Source organism: Anser brachyrhynchus, assembly GCF_964034855.1.
Source record: "Anser brachyrhynchus genome assembly, chromosome: 1".
Classification (NCBI taxonomy): Eukaryota; Metazoa; Chordata; class Aves; order Anseriformes; family Anatidae; genus Anser; species Anser brachyrhynchus.
The window spans coordinates 134699112-134720339 of NC_137694.1; the positions used below are offsets into that span (position 1 = coordinate 134699112).

The 21228-nt window shown below is 45.3% G+C and overlaps 1 protein-coding gene and 1 long non-coding RNA gene across 11 annotated transcripts in view; one reads left to right on the forward strand and one right to left on the reverse strand.

Annotated features, from left to right (window-relative positions):
• Positions 1-15667, reverse strand: part of TBL1X (transducin beta like 1 X-linked) — a 199615-nt gene extending 183948 nt beyond the window's left edge. For 3 of the 7 annotated variants that reach the window (XM_080577146.1, XM_080577141.1, XM_080577143.1), the window contains exon 1: positions 15247-15667. The gene's annotated coding sequence lies outside the window, so the exon portion shown is untranslated. Of the gene's footprint in view, positions 1-14644 lie in introns of all 7 variants that reach the window. The other 4 variants (XM_080577142.1, XM_080577145.1, XM_080577147.1 and 1 more) reach the window with 4 other exon arrangements.
• Positions 15668-17959: 2292 nt separating this feature from the next.
• The window catches only part of LOC308188287, a 102559-nt gene continuing 99290 nt past the window's right edge, over positions 17960-21228 (forward strand). For all 4 annotated transcript variants that reach the window (XR_013945354.1, XR_013945355.1, XR_013945356.1 and 1 more), the window contains exon 1: positions 17960-20421. This is a non-coding gene — a long non-coding RNA (uncharacterized lncRNA). The remainder of the gene's footprint in view (positions 20422-21228) is intronic.

Genomic DNA, 21228 nt, shown 5'->3' on the forward strand with positions numbered 1-21228 from the left:
CATCAGCATTTTAATTAAAATGCTTTAAATTATAATGGCAAAATTACAGTTTTGTAAAATGAGAAAACTGTATTTACTGAAAAATTAAGTATATCTTTCCAGCAGCCAAACAATAGGATGTGATCTAAAGATGTGTTATTTGGAAAAAAATAAATAGAAGAGGTAATTCTTTGATCTTGAAGACTAGAAAACACTAACGTCATTTCCCTTCCCCCCAAACATACACGAAAAACACACCAGATTAGCCATGAATAGCAACTGTTCCTATAAGAATGTGTTTTTCATGAAAAGTTCACTTTACCTCCCACACACCAAGTTGATAACCGAGGATCAATTCAAATTGTAAGGTCCTAAGACAACCTCCAGTGCTCAGTAACAGGTCTGTCACCTGCTTGAATTCAGTTTGGTGAGGGATGTTGAGGGTTTTTTTTTTTTCCACTTCCATTTGTTTGTTTGTTTTTTAAAGATTCATTGTGGTGACAATTTGTAGCAATTTACTAACACTTGCAGAAGCAACTTCCTCTTTTGGAAAGGCCACCTCTCAACTAAGGGTTGAGAACTTGCACTCTGCAAACGCTCACGGTCTCCTTAAGCTACCTTGTTGCCGCCAGCCTCAATGAGATCTACCACTGATAAGGACGCCCTGAAAAGACAAAATGTGTGGGAAAGCTGGCATAAATGGCTCTCCCCCCAGCCCAATGTCACCATCAGCTGCACCCCCCCCAAAAGGAATATACAATCTAGTAAGTGAAGCACGATCTGCAGGACCAAAACACTTCACAATTGATTTCTTACCAGTGTGATGTGGCATCCAGTCATATCTCACTCAGCATTACTCTTCACAGGAAGCAGACCAGCCTAGAATAGGCTTTGAAACTATCAGGTTCAAAAACTGTGAAACCAATCATGAGAGAAACCTGTTCTAAACAGCAATTGCGAAAAAGTAACAAAAATCTGTCAGTTGGATGAGGTGTTCCTCCTGCAAGAGCCAAATTGCATTCCTTTTCTTTAGCTTATTTTTAACCATGACGGTCTGTCGAAGCAGTAGCTTGCCGATATACTACAAACCGTCATTACGTTTTTGTGTTTTTCCCTAATTTGAGCATAGACCCATGAAGATGCAAAGTTAGATGCTGGTGTAAGTACGTAAATGCCCATATTACTCATTGATCGACTTGGGTTGAAGAAATAAATCAACTATTAAAATGGCCTCTTTTCATTACAGGTTGCATGCCCTTTTGGCAGGGCCCTACTTTCTTTTTTTTTATACTGCATCAGCCAGATTCGTAACTAAGATTCTTAGGAAAAATTGTGAATTAGAAAAAGAGTACTAATTAGCAATTTTAAAGTAATTTAGCAATACCTGTACTACTGTACAATTAATCCCAGACTTTTTTCAGGTTGGCCAACAATGCAAGCTAGCTATATTGTGATCTGCTGTAAAAGACTGCTGTTACTAGCAAAAAAAGGTGATAATCGAAACTTTAAATGCACATCTACGATTTCATTTCAGTTTCTGTGGCTTGAAATTAATTGTTGCTACTTAAGCCCGCCTAGAATATGCCTCATACATGTCCACATTCTCAACTTAAAACGAGAAAGAAATAAAGAGGAAAGTTACTATTTCCAAAGTCCTCTGTAGACAGGAACAGTTCATCCCATATTGTTCTTCACATCAAATTTATTTTAGTAAATGTCTTTATATTATCTGGCCTTAACCAGCATTCTGACATTTCTAAACTACTCAGGCAAGAAAAAAAAAACACACCTCCAAGCCTGTGTAATTTGCATACAATTCTTATATAGCAAAGCTCGTTATTTGACCCTAAACATTTTCAGATATTTTGTGTGCATAACTAACACGCAGATGTTTCATTTTGAGAAGCATGATTTTGTTGGGTTTTTTTTTGTTTGTTTTGCTTGCTTGTTTGTTTTTGAGTTAGGTCACTTTACCTCATTCTTGTTTCTTTAGGGTTTTTGTTTGTTTAATATAGAACAAGACTTCCAGTTGCTACTACTTAAATCACAAAACACGTCTTCATGTTTTTATGGTAGAAAATACTTGTAACAACTACGAAAACAAGCCACCATTACAGTGGTAGCACACCCTCCCTCCCATTAAGCTGAATGACACATTACATAAAACTGAACGTATACTGGGAACAGACATTGTTGTCCGCCTACTGTAAAGGCCCCCTAACTTCAACACAGACCATGCACCACCTTCAACCTGTTACCTGTATTTTAAATCGGCAAAACGTGATGTGCTGCTTCCGAGGATCATGACCAGATTTTGATCTTTTAAGAAATGTATGAAGATAGGAACACCTATACACGGACTGGCAGTAATCACTTGGATGTTTAAAATACCTTTAAATGCAACTAAGTGAAAAAGAGGGAGATGATCTCCTGTTGTCAGAATTTAATGATACACCCCTATATTTAGACTTCTGAGCAATGGTAATTACTTATTACTTACTCAGGTGCTAAGCAGCCACTAATTCTCCTGATTTTAATGGGAGCTGTGTGCCCTCAAAGCTTCCGAACACCAGGCCCCCTATTTAGGTACCTATACATAAAAGTGCCAGCCTGTTAAAGCACCTGCTCTGCTCCTAAAAGTGTACTCAAGAAAGGGATACTACCATGCACTTATCCAACTTGCTGGTGGTCCAGCTAAAGTTGTCTACAGTTTTTCAGAAAATGGTTTAGTATTTTGATACTCCGGTTTGATGACAGTCACAGCTAAGCAGAGTTTTAAGCAATCAATTGCCTTTGGAACAAAAAAAACGCGGCCTGAACTGTCTTTTGCACTGCATGTCCTAGGAAGGTCTTAAGACTGAAGGTAGCGGCTGTTATCTCAGTGGGACTGTCTTGGTTTTTTGTGACATAATTATACACTAGTATTTCTGGAGGGCAAAAACTCTTGTTTTGGAAGCAGAAATGATAAGTTGAGCCACGTCAACTGCTGGAGTGACAAAGTGGCATTACTGCCCCACTTGGGAAAGCCAGTGACGGCATACGTAGCATACAGCTTTAAGAAACCCAAGAAAGCAAGCTTCAGGGAAGGAAATCACATGTATACAAACACTGATAATAAATAATAATAAACAGAAGGTCTGCTCATTACATTATGCAGAACCTGGAAGAAGTCATTATTCATCTGCCTACCTGCTCAGTCTGGATTTTAGTGTAGACTGCAGGAAATACCTTCCCATGTTCAAAAAATAGGCATGCAGGTGGGTGACTGTGTATCTGATTTCATCAGAACTCAGAAACGTAAGTGCTGGGAACCAGAGTAACCAAATGAAAAACTACAAAGCAGACTAAACCCGCCCCAAATTAGATGAAAAATGCACGTAACATGCACATGACATAGCAATCAGAAAAAGGGTCTCATTGTCAGCTCCTTGAGCCAAATGTTAACGTGGTGAAAATAGAGAATCTAATTAGTAAAAATATTCTGATTATGTGGCTTTCTCTTTGGAACAAGCTAGCAAGAAGGAAGGAGTCAAATTTGACTTTGTCCTTTTACAGGCAATTCTTGAAGAAAGTGTAACAATTGTCATAATCCTCAGTATTTCCAAAAATGTCATTCTAATTACAGTGATGTTAATCTTTATTCTTATGCACACGCTCAAAAATGTAAAATACAGTTTATTACATTTCAGCCTAAGAGATTAACACATTACTATTTATTTTTATTGGCAGTGTGCCCAAACACCCCAGATCTGCAAGGCTGATAGTGAAAAGGAAAATATTTCTGGCCTCAAAGAGAGCAGATCTATGGTTGCCTGGAATGTGTAAACAGCCAGAGCCTGCTTTACTTCCCACCCCCACTCTCACCTCCTCTACGTAACCTCCCAACGTCAACACGAGAGCTGCCATCAAGCCGAGGAGAGAACAGAAAGGTGGTAACATCAAATAACAAAATTCCTGACATTCTGAGATGCAAGGGTTTGGATTTTCTGCAGTGTGATGGTACCACACAAATGGCTCGAGACTAAAACAAAAACAATGCTGCATGATACAAAAAAAAAGGAAAGAAAAGAAGAAAAATCAGTTGAGCAGCAGTTGTTGCTACATGACAGACCTGGTAAACACAAACTAAAGGAATCCAAATGCTCCTGTCACTGATCACTCTTTGTGCAACTAAAGATCAGCCAGATAGATCTGTGCTGTCAGAGAATACAGATCACAGCCCTACAAAATAGAAGGGTTATTTTCAAAAAAAAATCTACACGATGTAACAAAACTGACGCCAAAATTAACGTTGGTATAAATTACCATCTGCAAAAACAAAGATTATTACTTGTGTAATGATATATACACCCACAAAATAGTAAGTCATAAAAATAAGATATCATCACATCCTTAAGAAGTTTACAATATAATTAAATCAGTGGTTTTTAATCTCTTAAAATTTGTGGACCTGTAAAGATACCTTGAATAGTGAATTTGAACGGAAGGACAATAGACTTCCTTTTTTTCCCCACAGATCTCTTAAAAAAAAAGTCTGTGTCCCCTAGCAGCTTGTAAGCTGTGGTTTGAAACTACAGATTTAGAGAACTGATAAATATTACTGCTGTTATTTACCTAGTAGCTTTAGTCTTCAAAAACTAACCAAGAATGCACAAAAATACAAAAAGGCAACTATAACATCTGAGCAAATGGCTGCATACGATGGGGAGCTCAGAAAACTGGAGAAAATGAAAAGGGAAAACTTGGGAAAAATAATATACACCTATTTATAGATAGCATGGTGTAGAGTATAACACTGAAATACAGTTTGACAATGTTGTTTACCAGTAATAGGTCAAACAGCCCTCTAACTTTGCCATTTGTATGAAGGCATTTGGCTAACATTCAAAAGAACACATCCATAGACTAACGAGGGTGAAATGCTGGCTCAAAGGAGACAGAAGCAAACGGTCTGTCAGTATAATATTTGCAAACTGTTGAAATCAATAATAAATTCAACCTAACCAAATGCAACGCATACAAACAAATTAAAAGACTGTGGCAACTGGCAAATACATAAATGATGTTTCAGGCCACAGGGCATGCTTTCTCACATACGTTAGCACGTTAAATAGGCTGGCAAGACATTCTCTCTGCTTGAGACACCAGAGAAGCAACCATATGTATTTCCAAAGACAAAAAGAACAATTAAGACAATGCTGAAAGCGCAAACAATTATATATTTATGTAAAAAAGAACTATTTATAGAATGCCCAAGTCATCAAAAATGTCTAAGTCAGAAAATTTACTTCTAAAACTAGAGAATATAATGCTCTTTCCACCCAGTTTTCCATTGTCGACATACATAGAGCAGCTACCCCGGAGCAAACCAGTAAGTAAAAAAGCCCACACACACCACATTGCCAACACACTGCCATACTCATTCTAGGCTTTTTTTTTTTTGCCTTCACTTAGGAGCAGCGAATCCTTCACGTTTATTTCTACGGCCATCACCTCCCATGACAGACAAAGCACGGTGCTGTGTGCTGTCAGGTTTCTGCCTTCAAGCACAGCCCAGCTGGTGCTGCCCAAGCCATGGGCAGGACTGGGAGCCCAGGAAGGCTTTGCTGTGATGGCCTGGGCGAGTGGGCTGCAGTGCGACTCAGGCTGCAGTCTGCACAGAGCCGTGAGAGCCAGGCTGCTGAGACTGGCAGCAGCACAGGTGACAGAAGGCACCGCTTCTGTTTCCGAGCAGATGCAAAAGATGCAGGGTGCCCTACTGCCAGAGGGGAAGCCTGGCTTGGGGTCCTCCCAGAGGGTATGATGCAGGTAACACTTCGGCAAAGACGTGCATCAGGTGCTGGGCTGTGTGGTGGGCTTCTGTTTTAACAGGTCACGGCCGGCAGAAGAGCGTTGAGACTGCACACGATACGGATGGACAACAACAAGAGCATCCTGCCACTGCTCGCAAGGTGCTTGATGGGTGGCTGCCGCTAGTTTCTGAGACCTTTTGATGTGGGCTGGCCTGAAAAACTACGGGCACTTGTCTGAGAAAAGCCACGGGCTCTAATCACTGACCGAAGTTGGACATTTTCCAAAATACGTACTTGGAACCTCAAAGCTGCTAAGTTTCACACTTTCTACTGCAAAATACTACGCCTATGAAAATGCTGAGATGTGCAAAAGCTCTGTTGACTGTTTTAAAGAAACTGGGCTCCGAATCTGGACTTCATGTTTGTTAGCCACACAAACTTCAAAGAACACAGTGAGGACTCAAATAAGAATGGTATTCAAAATAGATAACAGAAGTTATAGTCTATGAAAAAGACTAGTTACGTAGGCTACAAGAGCAGGAAGGGACACTGCATTGTCTATTTCATTACCAGAATGCTGACTTTCAGTACGAAAGCTAAAATCACGCACACCATTAGTTAGGCACGTTAAAAGAGACTGAAATACCTTGACTTAATCAGTCAAGAATCTGTACTGTCATCACGTAAGGCTTGATCCTAAAAGTCTTCTGCACGTTGCCAAAGAAGTTTTTGCAGTTTCGGGCCGTATCTATAACTGGATTTGTTGCATGCTCGGAACACAAATGTATAATCAATGTGGTCCTCCTTGCTGGCAATACCCATGCATTGTGGAGCTAACAGAAAGAAAAACTGTGAAACATTAAAAGCCTCCAGTGAAATGAAATCTCTTAAACACCACTGGAAACTCCAATAGTCTTTAGCAGAGGAGAAAAAAAGAACAAAAGAGAAAAAAGTTTAAAAAAAGTTTTAAAAGTTTAAAAGCTGTTACAAAAAGGTTGAAAAAAGTCAACAGAGGTTTGTTCAGCAGCAGTCTAATACCCTAAACTCAACTCTGCTAGCCAAGAACATAATTTACAGATTAACAAATTAAAGCAATCATTACTTCTAACCCTGAACTCAACTAAAGAAAGAAAACTTTTCATAATTTCCTTTTGATACTTTGCTATCCTAATTTATTTATAATTTGATGGAAAGTAAGATTGTACTATAGTAAGCAGAACTTGACATTCACACTTCTTAATAACCTAGTTGTAAAATAAATTGTCAGTGTGTTTTTATCTTTAAAATTTCTAAGAAAACATGGATAGAATCTTCATAGTAGTTCTGTACGATGTCAGGCAGATAAATCATCGCATTCCACTGAAATTATCTAACTGCAGAAAGGAGTGCCCTATCAATTGTCTTGTAAAGATATTAAGTAACATATTTTTCTTTTAATAGATACATATCCCAATTTACAAAAAAATAAAATAAATCAAGGAATAATGTCGTACTTCCAAATAATCCAATGGTGAAACGAAGATAGTAGTAAGCAACTACAAAAGTATGTATTTTAAAATATGTACAGTACAGAAGACATGCTACATTTTTTTAATATGAAAAATTAATTTATTTCATGCCATATGACGTACAGCAGGTGTACATATACATATACACCTGCTAGGCACAACACAGCTTATCTACAAAGCCACCATTCACTGAGTATGATCAAGCTGACGGTGTATAATGGCATTAAACACGTAGACATGAGAGAACACAGAACCCTTCCAGGTGTCAAGTTTCTTTTTTTTAATCCAAAATATATGCTGCTGGTAATGTCATAGACACCATGAACAATATACTGCTTACTCTAAGCAAAATTTAAATGAAAAAAATGTGTATATATACACAGCAGTGATCACATATGCATATATACACATAAAGCGTTAAAAAACAAAGAAAAAACGGACACAAAAAGCCAGTGCTGTAACCACAAAATAACATTGACATATTAGAAAATACCCACATAGTTTATATGCTACCATCATAACACTGAAGAAATGCACTGGAATAAGTGTTCTGAGGATGTGTCATCTTAGCCAAGAAAAAAAATACAGTTCAAAACATTCCTAAAAATTTTTTGTTGGCTGCTTGACAGTCAGCAAGTTAAAACCAGTGGAGCCTGGCTTTTGAGGTAACCTCCTCCCACTCTTCTTCCTCCTTCCTTGTAAACTGCCCGTCATGGCCTAAACTGCATTCTATTTTTTACCTAACCTCTACCCAGCACTACCAGACTACGTAGCAAGTACATGAAGCGGTCCCCCAGACAAGCTGACTTGGTTCATCAGCAGTGAAAGTAATCATTACATGAATGTTTCAGTCTACGCATTATACAGAGCTCAGATTCACTATTTTCTTCTTCTCCAGTATTGTATTTAGGGCCATCTTTTTCAGCTCGCCTTATTTTTTTTTCTAAGCACATAAAATCCTGTGAGAATGAAGCTGGATGAATTTTTATGATACACTGTCATGCTCTGCTTTCAAATTAATTGGCTCATTTAAATTAACTGGTTATTTAAGACGCTTATTGATACAAGCAGAAGCATCAGAGCCTAGGGTTTGCTTTTTTTTAATATAAAAACAGATTCCCACAAATTCTTAATGAGTTACATAATACCAGCAGTCCAAAATAGGAAGTACTGATCAAAATGAAATTAAAGAGACCTTCAATACCTTTCACACAGAATGACAAAATCTGTGTCCTGTGAACACCATGCAACATTATTAAAAATTCACCTGCTCCTGTTCTTTTCTTTCATTTCTGAGAACTGGATGGATAGGAAAGAAGATATGCTCCTCATTAGAATAATTCCCATGCCTGCCTTTTATCTGTGCCTTCCAGGTTACATTATTTTAAAAGTAAAAATAAATGAAGTAAACTATATTAACTACACAGAACTATAGAAGCTCTTTAAAACGATTGAAAAGGACAACAAAATTCAATCCAAAAAGTAAAAAAAGTTAAGCCAAAACGAAAGAGTTGTGCACATACGATTGCCAATACCTTCTGAAAAAAAAATCAAAGAGATTTGGTGTGCTCCAATCAAGTCTACAATCACATTGCTTTCCTAGAGGTCTAATTCCTACGTGCATGTAAAGGGGTACCAGAAGAGTTAAGTTTGTTTTGTAACTGTAAAAAGCACCAGATAGATATATCCTTGGAAACTAATCCCCACCATATGAATAGGCACCGCCTGTGCTAGGATTCTCTGTCCTACCCCGTCAGCAAAGCTCAGCCCTATCTGTGAGGAATGCTAGGAAAGAGGGGAGTTTTCCCTCCATCTCTGTTGAGATCAGGGTTTGTATTTTACTTCTAAGAGCAGCCAAAAACCAAAGAGTGGCTTAAAATAAATAAATAAATAAAACAAGGAGGAAGAAATGAGGAGATGATGACCGTGATGGCACCCCAGCCGCGGCCCCCCCGCCTGCCCTGGCTCCGTGGGCGCAGGAGCACAGCGGCCGTGCCCGGGCTGGCCGCCTTCCAGCGGGCACGTCGAGCACAGCACGCCGCCGTGCCTCACATCCACCTTCTCCGCAGGCCTGATGGCCAGCCTGGCCCCGTCCCGCACTCATTTCACTGCCTCCGCACCACCCCAGGCGCTGCTGCTGGGCCTTGAGGCCAGAGCACGTCCTGGTTAAGGGCCTGAGAGCACAACCATCGCACCACAGCACGCTTCTTCAGCCTCAGGACGGTTCCTTTTTTCTCTAAAGCTGCGGGTTTTTGACTACCTTAAGGCTGTGTGTATGTAAGCACGCACACACAGAGAGGACAATTAGTTCAGTTCATGTTAAACAATTAGTATTTGTGAAACCGGTTAACAATCCCAGCTGAGACTGTGCACTAACACAAGCCTGAACCCTAATGGGTCTCTGGACGCACTCGTGCCCTGCCAGCAGCGACTGGGCTGGAGACAACAAGCGACCTGTAGCTGCCGAACAACACCAAAACTATCAGATGGCCGTAGCAATTCCTAAGTGCAAGTTACCAACACGTACGGATTTGCAAAAGCTCCATTCTTTGACTTAACATCTGCCAACCACGCAGCGTGAAGGCCAGTTCTTTTGGAAGAACTTCTTCCCAGTGATTTTGCTGTTGACTACTGGACCGTGGTCAAATCAGCACAGGCTCATCAGCGGACACTTTAAAGCATGAAACACACACTAGCAGCTGTATCCACGTAAATCATAACGCAACAGCATCCTTTCACTAGCGCTCCTATAGCACGTGGTTTTTCTGCTCAAAAATATCAGTCGTAAGTAGCTGGCTTCACTCTTGAACTGGGGAGCACACCCTGCAGCCTGTGCTCAGCGGTACAGGATTAATGAGGAGCCAACGGTGCTGCACAGCAAAGTGCCCCAGAAGCCAGAGTTGCACGCCCAGTGCAGTTTGCTGCCTTCAAAAAGAAGCACAACAAATGCATTATTCTGCAGAACGACAAAGGGAATCTATCCACCAGAAGAAAATCCTCTTTGTTTTCACAAAGACAATGTCAAAGGATATTTTCCAAGTATTTTAATGCCTAAGGGAAAAAAAGTTGCTTCTTTGCTGTATCAATAATTTATTGTAGGTATGGAAAAGTTGTGTTACAGTAGGAAAAAAATAAAGTAAAATCGCATTTGATGTTACCACATCTTTCCACCTAAGAAAATTATGGTTTCATGTGATAAGACACATTCTGAACCCGGTACATAACAGTAAGAAGTTTAATGGTAACCAAGAATTAGGGGATCAAATGAAATTTAGGTCAAGTAAATGCAGCCGTGTTTTGAATGGCAGCAGACTGACATACAGACTAACTGCTACTATCAGCAGAGAATATTGCTTTTTAAAAAGCCTCGTTTCACCCTCCAATGGCAGTCAATAAAACTCAGCACTTAATTAGACAAAGGTATTGTGATAAGCATACATACATAATTACTGTGCATTATTAGCGCTACCCGTTTGCTCAGGAGCAGCCACAAGTCTTACCGCCTCAGGATCAAGAGGCGCAGTTTTGTCCACGTACTCAGCGTGCTGCGTAACTTCTCGTAACAACTGACTAAGACTCAACACCCAAGCCGAAGTGTATCTATGCAACACACTTAAGAATTGAAATAATTGCTTCTTCACACTACGGTACTACCGGCATGATTTTACACTGCGCTGCTACCGTAGGGTTTGGGGCATAAAAATTCTACTCTAACTTTACACAAATTAATGAATCTCTGCACGCTCTCCAATTTAAATAGGACAAGCAGACACGTATTGATCACCTATATGGCAAACAGAGATGGTCAAGAAATGGGGTTAAACACTGTGATGCCCCTTTTACTGCATAAAGTCAACAAAATGATAAAAATGGAAGTCAAACCACCAGCTGTGCCTAAGCCCAAGCCTCTCTTCCTACCGTAGCCATAGCAGTAACCAAACATAAAAAAGGGTTTGGTGGCTGGGAGCTGGACAAGGCATTATCGAGGTCACACACGGGCTGCACACACAACCATATATTCTTTTCTCCTTAAGCAACAAGTGAAGAAATCCGTCACTTCCTGCTCGAGCACAATGCTTGAAGTCATCGATACCACTTCAACAAAACACAAACACGCACAAGAACAGCAGTGCAAAATGCCCGTGCCCCTTAACAGTCAAAAAGTCGTATAACCACAGTTCAACGTGCGTTCAGTCAAGCTTGCAGAATATATTTTACGTATTTCTATGTAATTAACAAATATTAGTAGCCATAATTTATTATTCTCTGTGTAGGATAAGATGCCTATACAAGAAGAAAACTGGTAAGAAAGGATGACCTTTCCTTACGAAATCAAACATCCTTCTCTGATTCCACCTAGCTTTTACCCAGTCCTAACTGGGGGAGGCTTCTTGTGTTGTTTTTCAAACAAAATACAATCAGTCATTCTTAAATGAAATTCCACAGTATTGATGGCCAGACTGCCACAAAAATAAACAAATAAATGAATGAATAAAATATTCCCTGTCTAACAAAGAAAAATAACCTAAAACCTGTTTCTCACCTTTGGACATTTGTTTCACTATTGTTAAAATGACAGGTTTCATGTTTAAGGAAGGCTGCTATTCCTATGTGGAGCTGCAGTTCCAATGTTTTTGTTTAATTTCTACCAACTTGTCCAAGTAGGCCATTTGGTAGAAACCTATAAATGGCACCCAGGGGGTCTGGGTTCTTGCTGTAAAGAGGTCAGCTATTTCCTCCTAACTAAAAATAGGCAAGAGGAGGGAGGGAAAGAGGGAATGGAGTTTAATTTAGCAGCTGAAAAGGAGTTTACAAAATTACTTCCATCTTGCCTCATAATGAAGATTATGAAAAAGAATCTGCCCTCAAGAGTTACAAAACCTTGCTGGTTTTACAGGCAGGCTGGTGCACATAACCTGAACTAATACTACGAACCCAAAGAGTAGCGGTGAAGGGACTGCAGGGTCAGGCCCGCGCGTTGCAAAGGTGAGAGGTGGCCGCAGCCCGGCTGCACGGAGCAGTCTGATTCTTCGCCTCCACGTGCGAACAACTCTCCTCTCTCCTTCCAGACGAGGTCCTAGGCTGTTGTCCAGCAGATACGGTACCACGATCAGCTGCTGTTCCCCTGAGCCAGTTTTTTCCACCATTTACCTTCCCGGTTTTCTGTCTCTCTCACTTACTCCAATTACAACCTTTCCAACATAACAACTGTCATCTAGGATATTCCCAGCACGGCCCTGACTTGAATGGGGGCCCCTTGGCACTACTAAAATATAAACAACATCAGTTCAGAACAAACTACAGCACAAATTCTAGCACTGAACTTTAAAAGCTGTCAACAGAAAACAGCAAGAAGACACCGAAGCACGCCAGCTATAGCCCTGGGACAGGTTTCCCAGCCTGATCTCCGAGATGAACCCAGTTCAGAATATCACCAAGTCCTGAGCGCATCTCACGACAGGCTTGTAGCACCTACCAACAAACGACAGCCCGTCCGCACTCGAGGATGTTCTCATCGATACCTTCCGTGCTCAAGGACGGAGGCCTTTCATAACTGCTGCTACCGGAGGGGTCTCACTCAGTTGGCGAGCTCTCCCAGGGGGCTGGCACATCACGTTTGCCAAGTGGCCAACAGGTCCACTTCCAACCCTGCTGCCGTGGGAATGGGAAAGGCCTATCCGCAAGGGAACGCGAGGGCCCAAACTGGGAAAACTGGCAGAGCAGAAGCCTTACGATTTTAAGTGCAGACACGATCCCATCTCTAGCAATAATTTAATTTACTTTTGCTCTTTGATACTCTTCCCGTTGAGCACGGAGGATACTCACCACCTGCTGAAAAGAACAAGGGGCGTAATTCACTGACCGTAACAGTGAGCAGTGCACGCAATTCACTGCCTGTGCTATGACAGGCATCGGACATCGAAGTTGTCTTACTTCATCAAGAGCGGGAGGGCAAAGGATGTATCCAGGTACAACTTATTTGTGGGGGGAAGGAGGGAGCATCCTATGAGACTTGGATAGTTGTGTAGTTGCCAGTGTTCACATGCACACAAAGTTCTTAACACCTTTCCCTTCCAAAACAGGTGCTGACGGGTGAAAAACCAACCTTGGTTGTTCCCTAGGTCACTGAAGATGTTAAACAGGGACAATAACAGCAGTTCTGCTCAAATCCATACTGTTTTACTGTTGTTGCATGTAGCCCAAGAAAGGCTTAATGCACTTTTAAGGTGAGAGCATCCTCCTCCTCTAGCGCTCCTTTTTATCCTCCCACCCCCTCCCCAAACCTTCTGTGGGAAAGCTTCCCTCCTTTACTACTACTGTCGCTGAGGCGTTGCAATTATGGTCTGTAATTGTTAAAAACATAAACAAACACCGCCAAAGCACACCAAGACAACCCCACTCTGTTGCCAACCGTACCAGCTATGGCAGGAGGAACGCATTCACTCCAAACCCCGCCGGGTGCCTGCGTGTCGGACGGTACGCTAACCGCGGGACAGCGGGAGGCCCGAGCCCAGCACGTGCAGCCACACGGTGAGCAAGGTGTATTACGCTGAATCCTGTACTCGCCACACAGCCAAGCCCTGTTAGAGGACCGCTAAGGAAGAAACATGCGGCACATCAGTCACCAGCAAAGACCCTGTATTTGTTACCTACAGTCGGAGTGCCCTCCGGCATGATACATTTATTTCCATACCACCAGCCTACAACGTCAGACCCCAGATTTTAACCCGGCGCTCCCGTTTCACTTCACTTCTCCCTGGCGAGGTGCTCCTTCCACCAGAGCAGCCGGGCTCCCTGCACACCACCCGGGGACTCTCCCTTGCCGTGCCACACGCCCTGAGGCGCACCGGAGCGGCCGCTCGCCCCCAGCCTCGCACTCCCACAGCCCCGGGCCCTCGTGGCGCAGCGCGGGAGGCACGTTACGGCGAGGGCGCGAGGGCAGCCGGACGCTCGCTTCAAGAAATTCATAACCGAGCCTAACTTTTGGGGTGTGGCTTTGTCGTCGCTGTGTGTTTGGTGTCTCGTTGTGTGTGTTTCCCCCCCCCCAGCGCCGGGCAGGCCGTCTATGCGGGAACGTGCCATAAACGGGTCAGGGGTCACCGCCCCCGCGCAGCACCGAGGCAGCAGGCCGGCCGCGGGGCTACCCCGGCGGGGCAGGGCGGAGGGGGCCCCCCCGGCTCCCCTCTCCCGGCCCCGAGCCCCCCTCCGCCCCTCGGCCGTGCACTTGGCGCGCCGCGCAACAGGTCCGGGTCCGCGCCCCCGCTCCGCCCAGCGCTGCCCCCCGGTCCCCCCGCAGCCCTCCCGGGGGGGGCCGTCGGCGGCAGGAGCCCCGGCCCGGTGGGGGGGCGCCGCTCGTTTACCTACTTGGAAGTAAACTTCGCGTCGCCGGAGCCGGGCTGCGCTGCCTGCCGCTGATCCGAGCCCTGGCGATGAATGGGCTCCCCTCCCCCACGCGGGCTCTGCTAACTCCACGCTCGGCGGCAAGCAGCCTCGCGTTTTTCCTCCCTTTCGGCGCTTCGCCTTTCTTCCCCCCGGCCGGGCCGGGCCGGGCCGTACCGGGGAGAGGGGGGGGGGTGGGGGTGAACGCACGGCCGGGGCCGGGGTCTGGGCGGCGGGGGGAGGGTGGGGGGGGGTTGGGGGGGAGGGGGGCAGGCTGAGCCGCACCGCAGCCCCCGCCTGGCAGGAGGCACTCCCCACGCTCGCACGTTTTGCCGCAATAAAAATAAAGAAACGAAACGAATTAGGAGCGCGCCGCGCGGCCGGGTCCCCAAACTTGGCTGGGGCTGCGGGGGGCGCGGAGCCGCCGCACGGCCGAGGGGCGCGGCGGGCCCCGGGGAGGAGAGGAGGAGGAGGAGGAGGAGGAGGAGGGCATTTGTCACCTCCTCGGCGTGCCAAAATGTGTATAAATAATAAAGGGAGGGGGTGGGGGCGCGGCGCGCGGGGCCCGACCCGCCTCGCGGACTCACCTGGCGCTGCGGGCAGGGCTGCCGGGGGCAGCGTGCCGGGGGCGGGCGGCGGCTGCCCTCACTTGCCGCGCATGGTGCAACTCCCGGGTCCCGGCCGGCCTGCCGGGAGGCTGCTGCCCCCCCTCCGCCGCCGCCGCCTCCTCCTCCTCCTCCTCCTCCTCCTCCTCCTCCCCCCCGCCCCGGCGCACACGGCCGGCACACGAGGAAGTCCCGGCGGGCGGGCAGGGGAGCGAGGAAAGTTTGGGGGCGGAACGGCGGCCGGCGGGGCGCGGGGCGGCGGCGGAGCCCGGCGGGGGCAGCGGGCAGCGGGCAGACCCCGCCGGCAGCAGCCGCCCCCCGCACACCGTGTCCGCGTGTCCCCGCCGGCAGGCAGCGGGGATACCCCGCCCGGCGGGGGGGGGGGGGGGGCGCTCAGGGGACCGCTGCCGCCCCCCGACCAGAAATAAATAAATTAATTACATTGAATTAATTAAATTAAGTTAAACGGGCTGCCCCCTCCCCCACCCGGCTCCCCTCCCCCCTCACACACACACCGGCCGCCCGTTAACCGCCAACCGCCCGCCGGCGGCCGTTAGCGGCGGGGCCGGCCCGGCCTCCGCGTCCACACGTACGCACACACACGCACCTATATGTGTATGTATACATAATGCCTATATTTATTTATTTATGTACGTATGTATGTATGTACTGACGTGCACGCGGCCGGGCTCGGGCACGGCCCTGCCCGCTGCCCCCTCCCCCCCCTCCCCTCCCCCCCCCTCCCCTCCCCCCCCCCCCCCCGGCTCCTTTCCGCCGGGCGGGTCACGTGGGCTCCCTTCGGCCTGCCCGGCCACCCCGCGCCGAGACCCAACAACACGCTGACGTCACCGCCGCGCCGCTACCGCCCGGCGCCGAGTAGCTGCGCACCCCCAACGGTCCCTGAGGGCCGCGGGGGTGCCCCTGGGCCCGGGCCGTGCTCGGGGCCCGCTGCCCCCGGGGTGTGCCCTGCTGCCAGCCGGCACGGCACGGCACGCCCAGCGGCCGTGTATGTGCCACCCCTGGGACACCCGGCGTCCCCGAAGGCAGCGGGGTGCGCAGAGTTGCGTGCCCCGGGCACGTACGGAAAGCCCTGAGGTGCCCGCGGAAGCCCCCCGGGTTTATATGGGTTTTACCGCCCGGCGATGTAAACAAACAAAACGCAGCGCGCCCTGACCGAGCACTAGCAAAACGACAGGCTTTAATCTTCTGAGACGCGAACTCTTTTCTCGCATGGCCCCGTTACCCCACAGAAGGACGTTGTCTCCACTCCAGCCCCCACGGGTGACACGAGAGCCCAACGTGCCGCCCAGTGCTCCCCAGCCAACACGCCCGTGGGCCCAGGCCTTGGTGGCCCAGCAGGGACACGGGTGTGCCCCCACTCTTACACTCAGTGTGTCCGTGGTAGCCCACGGTGAAACCCTCACGCGCCCCATTTCACCCTGTCCTTGCCACTTGGCCTCACCAGGCCGCCCGGGCACCGCAGCGATACCAGGCTGGTCTGAATTGCCTTTACATCGCTGTGCCCGAGCGAGAGCAGTGCCAGCAATGGTCGCAGCGGCCCTGGGAAGCCTGGCAGGTTACAGCTAGCCCCTGGTGAGAAGAGGTTAAACCCTGACATAAGGCTTGCCTAGAGCTTAAAATGGAGTCTGTGAAGGAACCCGTGTTTTTCAAGCTGTGCTTGGCAAAGAGGAGCAGCACAGAGCCGGTGAGAAGGACCTGCTCTTTGCTACTAAAATGAAAAAAAAAAAAAAACAATAACAACAACAAAAAACAACACAACCCTGTAAAGGGACGGTATAGTAAAAGATAAAAGAGTGAATCACTGCCACGGCTGCTCCGATCACTTTGGCTGTAGTGCGAGGGAAGATCCCGAAACGGCCAGCTGTAAAAGAAGTCCCCAGGTTTTTCAGAGTCTTGTTTTTTTTCTGTTTCATAACTTGTGACACAGGCACGGTGACGGGCAGCAGTGCTGCGCTCCCGCAACCCAGAGTGAAGGAAGCCAGAGCTGTGGTTTCTTACCCTCGTTAAAATGGAAACCTAAACCTGAAACAATCAAAGTCAAGGTCTAGCCGTGCTGGCCTACTGGGGAGATAATGGGATCATACGACAAAATATTTTGCATTTTAAAAGATTAAAGTCTTTGTTGTTTTTCTAGTGCTTCGTCAGGACGTACTGTGTTTTTAACTGTTTCTGTGTTTCTCCCCACACCGTGGTTTTCCGTTCTCTGACTATACAAATGAAAGTAAGTTCTCTTGAATGAACAAACCATTTAACAATAAATGAGTGGTTCTACTTTTATGTAGGCATTGGTAAAAAATTCTGCTCACAAAAATGCCAGAAATACAGATTAATTATTTGCTTCTGTTATGAACTGTAAAAAAAATGTGAACTCGTGACGTTTTTAAGAGAATTGGTGTAAAAACTGTTGATATGACAGTGAAAACTGAACTGGAGCTTTAACTTGAATAGATGCTTTGACTGTTTGGATACAGCTGCAATACGTAACTCTTATGTTGTAATATTCAGATATTCTGTAAACTGAAAGGTGGCACATCAGGCACTAGTCTTGTAACGCTTATGCTGACCTTTCTTGTTGTGAGTTGTCCCGTCAGACAGCTTGTGTTGGGAAACCAAAGACTCTTAGCACATTATTATTATTATTATTATTAATAATAATAATAATAATAATATAATTTAGCACGTCAGCAGTGACAAGCTTTGATTCCTATTTTGTGAGCACCTTTGCAGTATTTGATATTTTTGATATTTTGATATTTTTCAGATAAACGCTCTCATAGAGTCAGTCACGTGAGCAACTGCGCCACAGCATCAAAGGGTTTCTCATTTAGCTGTTTGTTAACACCAAGAGTTTCAATTTTAAAAGGAAACTCTGATTGACTAAGATATTTTCAGGAATTGAGACCATCGTTGGTATTTTTTTCCTCACATATTACTTAATTGTTATCTTTGGACCAGACTGAAAGCTTTTGCTTAATTGACGAGCACTTACGCAAGCAGGCCTCTTGAGTAGAACAACATTATTTGTGAGACCAAATGCTCACGGACATGAGCAAAAGTGTTCTGTAATCCTTGCATTTCTCCAGTCCGAAGAGGAAAAGAAACCAAAAAGTAAAGTGGGAGACCTAGTCTGAAAGTTTTGGGAAGTCGAAAATGTCAAAACATTTTTTTGATTCAGCAGGGAAAGGATGGTCCCATCCTTTCTTCCTACCCTTTTTCTGTCCGTAGTTTGCTTCATGTGGCTTGTAACACCTGCACTTTCTTCTGATACTTTTTCATCCACCTTTTTGAGATGTGGAGATCTAAATTCTTTGGACAGGAATTAGATCTAACCTGATAGGAATCTAATCATTTCTGACAGCGATTCTGATGCTATTACTCTGCTGCAGAGGTCTCACACTGGGATGCACTATTCATAGTTCCTTGCCCGTGCCATTATACGATCAGCGCGCACCTTCCGCTGCTCAGGGGTGCTGCATGTTGTTTAAGTGCTAAGCCAAGTGTATTTTTGCTTCCATATAGAAGATGATAAGAACATATTCAATGACTCTTCCAAGGCACAATTGCTAAACAGGTTAGGGAAACGTTCTTCCTTACTGTATGGGGCATATCGTTTAGTATGTGGGACATGTATAATTGTTATTACTTAAGGAGAAATAAATCAGAAACTTTGATGCATGTACTCTGTGCTCCTCTGATCTATTTAGTGGGCTGACACGATGGGCTGAGCTAGCTATATGGGTCCCTTAGGATCCTCAGATGGAACAGATATTTTTTATGTTGCTCTAATTTACTCTCAGAGACATCTTGGCCTCCTGCCAGTCTGGGGCAGACAGAACAGAGAGGTGATCGTCTCTTCCCTTGCCCTCCCTCATCCATGCAGTGTTGCATGTCCCCAGCTGTGCTGAATTAATGTGTGGGAGGTGGGACAGCTTATGATTTCAAGCCTTTTTTCTTCCCATGAAAGGTTTCAAGAAGAGAAAGCAGTTCTAAGCAGGAGCTGGCTGCAGAGAGTGAAAAACTGCAAGAATTATCAGGATCAGGTCTCCCGCAGGGAAGCCAGCCTTACGCAGAGGTGGTGTTAGGGCTGTGAGAGATGCTAGCCACGCACCATCCCCCTGAGCTGCTCGGGTACTCTGTGGGCTTGTTCGTTCCTCCAGGTGCACCTCCCGGCCCCACAGACTGCCTGAGTGAGCATCGTCAGCCAGAGCACCTTGGACATGCTTCTGGGATGCGTCGGCTGGTCTCGTTTCACCCAGAGGAAAACAAGTTCTCCTGCTCAGAAACTGCTCTGCCGCGTGAGCCCAAGTAAAGCAAGCGGGGGGAGTCAGGAGATTCATCTCAAAAGTGCGCTCCTGAGTCAAACTAAAACTCTTGTAGATGAAGTCAGCGACAGTTCCCTGTTTCTGTTGACATTAGATGTTATAATATTTTACACTTGTAAAGGTTCCTCTTAATCCAGTGGGATTACTCAGGATATGAAGCATGACTCACTGTTGTGAAATGTAAGACGTATGGATTGCTTCCCTTGCCAAATGCAAAATTTGGGGTTCAAGAAGTCTAAAATTGTATTTTATTTTTTCTATACAGTCTCTATAGCCACTTAAGCGCGCAAGGTGTGCTGCATCATTTCTGGATGCAAACTGCTGTTTTTAGGGACAACGAATAGAGAGGTGGAGGATTCTGAAGAAACCGATGTGAGTGATGCTCATGCTGACAGAAAACTAACCGAATGGGAGCGCCTCGTGTGGTGCCATGGCCAAAAGAGCTGCTGTGCTTGGTTACTGGGTACCCAATAACACGGGAAATGCAAGGAGGGAGAGCAGGGTTACGCTGTCTCTGGGTTTGGCACTGGTGTGACTGCTACTAAAGTCATCCCATTCAATTATCTGCACTTCAAGAAAGGTGATGATAATTGGAGAGACTACAGAGAAGAGCACTGATAATGACTAAAGGACAGGAAAATATTTTACTTCTTAAAGATAGCAATCTGTTTAACTTATCAGTGAAGTAACTTTGCCATCTAGAAGAACCAGTGTGTGGAAAAATAGCTGAGAGGACTCTTCAGTCTACCCCACCGGTGTAGGGAGAATCCAGAGCTGGAAGTTAAAGATGAAGCAGCAAACAATGTTTTTGAAGGTAAAGTTAACCAATGAAACAACTGGCATGGATCCTCTTTGCTGGGCGTGGATCCTCTTTACTTTTTATCTTAACTCAAGCCCAGCTGCTGAGTTTCAAAATGCACTGAGAAAACCTATGGCCCATATTATGCTCAGAGTCAACTATGGCAATGGCATTTTCTACCCTTAAAATCTTCAAATACAGACTTCCGAGAAGTGGAATTTCTGGTTGGCTGACTCTTTAACCTTAAGTGTATTTAACACAAATTTCCATTAAAGCTCCATATCCGACAACAGAGAAAATTATTCTGCCTTCTGAATTTGCACACACAGTATTCCTACAGGTCCTTGAAAAGCGGCTGTCTTTATATTTTTAATACAAATAGCTTTGTATAAAGCAAATGTTTTTTTTTCCTGAAGCATTTTTTTCCCAAAAAAGTCTTCTCAAGGACTTTTGAACCAAGAAAGGACATCTAAAGAAAAATATATCAAAAACCTTCTCTCTAGCAGTGAAACACACTACTACGAGACTAATGAGTCAGACCTGCTTTTCAGTCTTAATTTTCATATGATTGTAGCTGACTTCATACAGTTACAGCCTCTGTTCACAGGGCCCAGCGCTCTATACGGACATGAATAAAAATGCATGAGAGGGAGAAAGAAACTCAGTTCATTTTTATGATTAAGTTTAAAATACAGCCTAGTAAATGTTTTAAAGACAGCATTACTGTTTTTGAAATGCAGTATTAGTGACTATTTAAAAATTCAAAGCATGCTTCCTAATTCCACACTCTGTCCAGCTGTATTTAAAAACTGGGTATTTAAA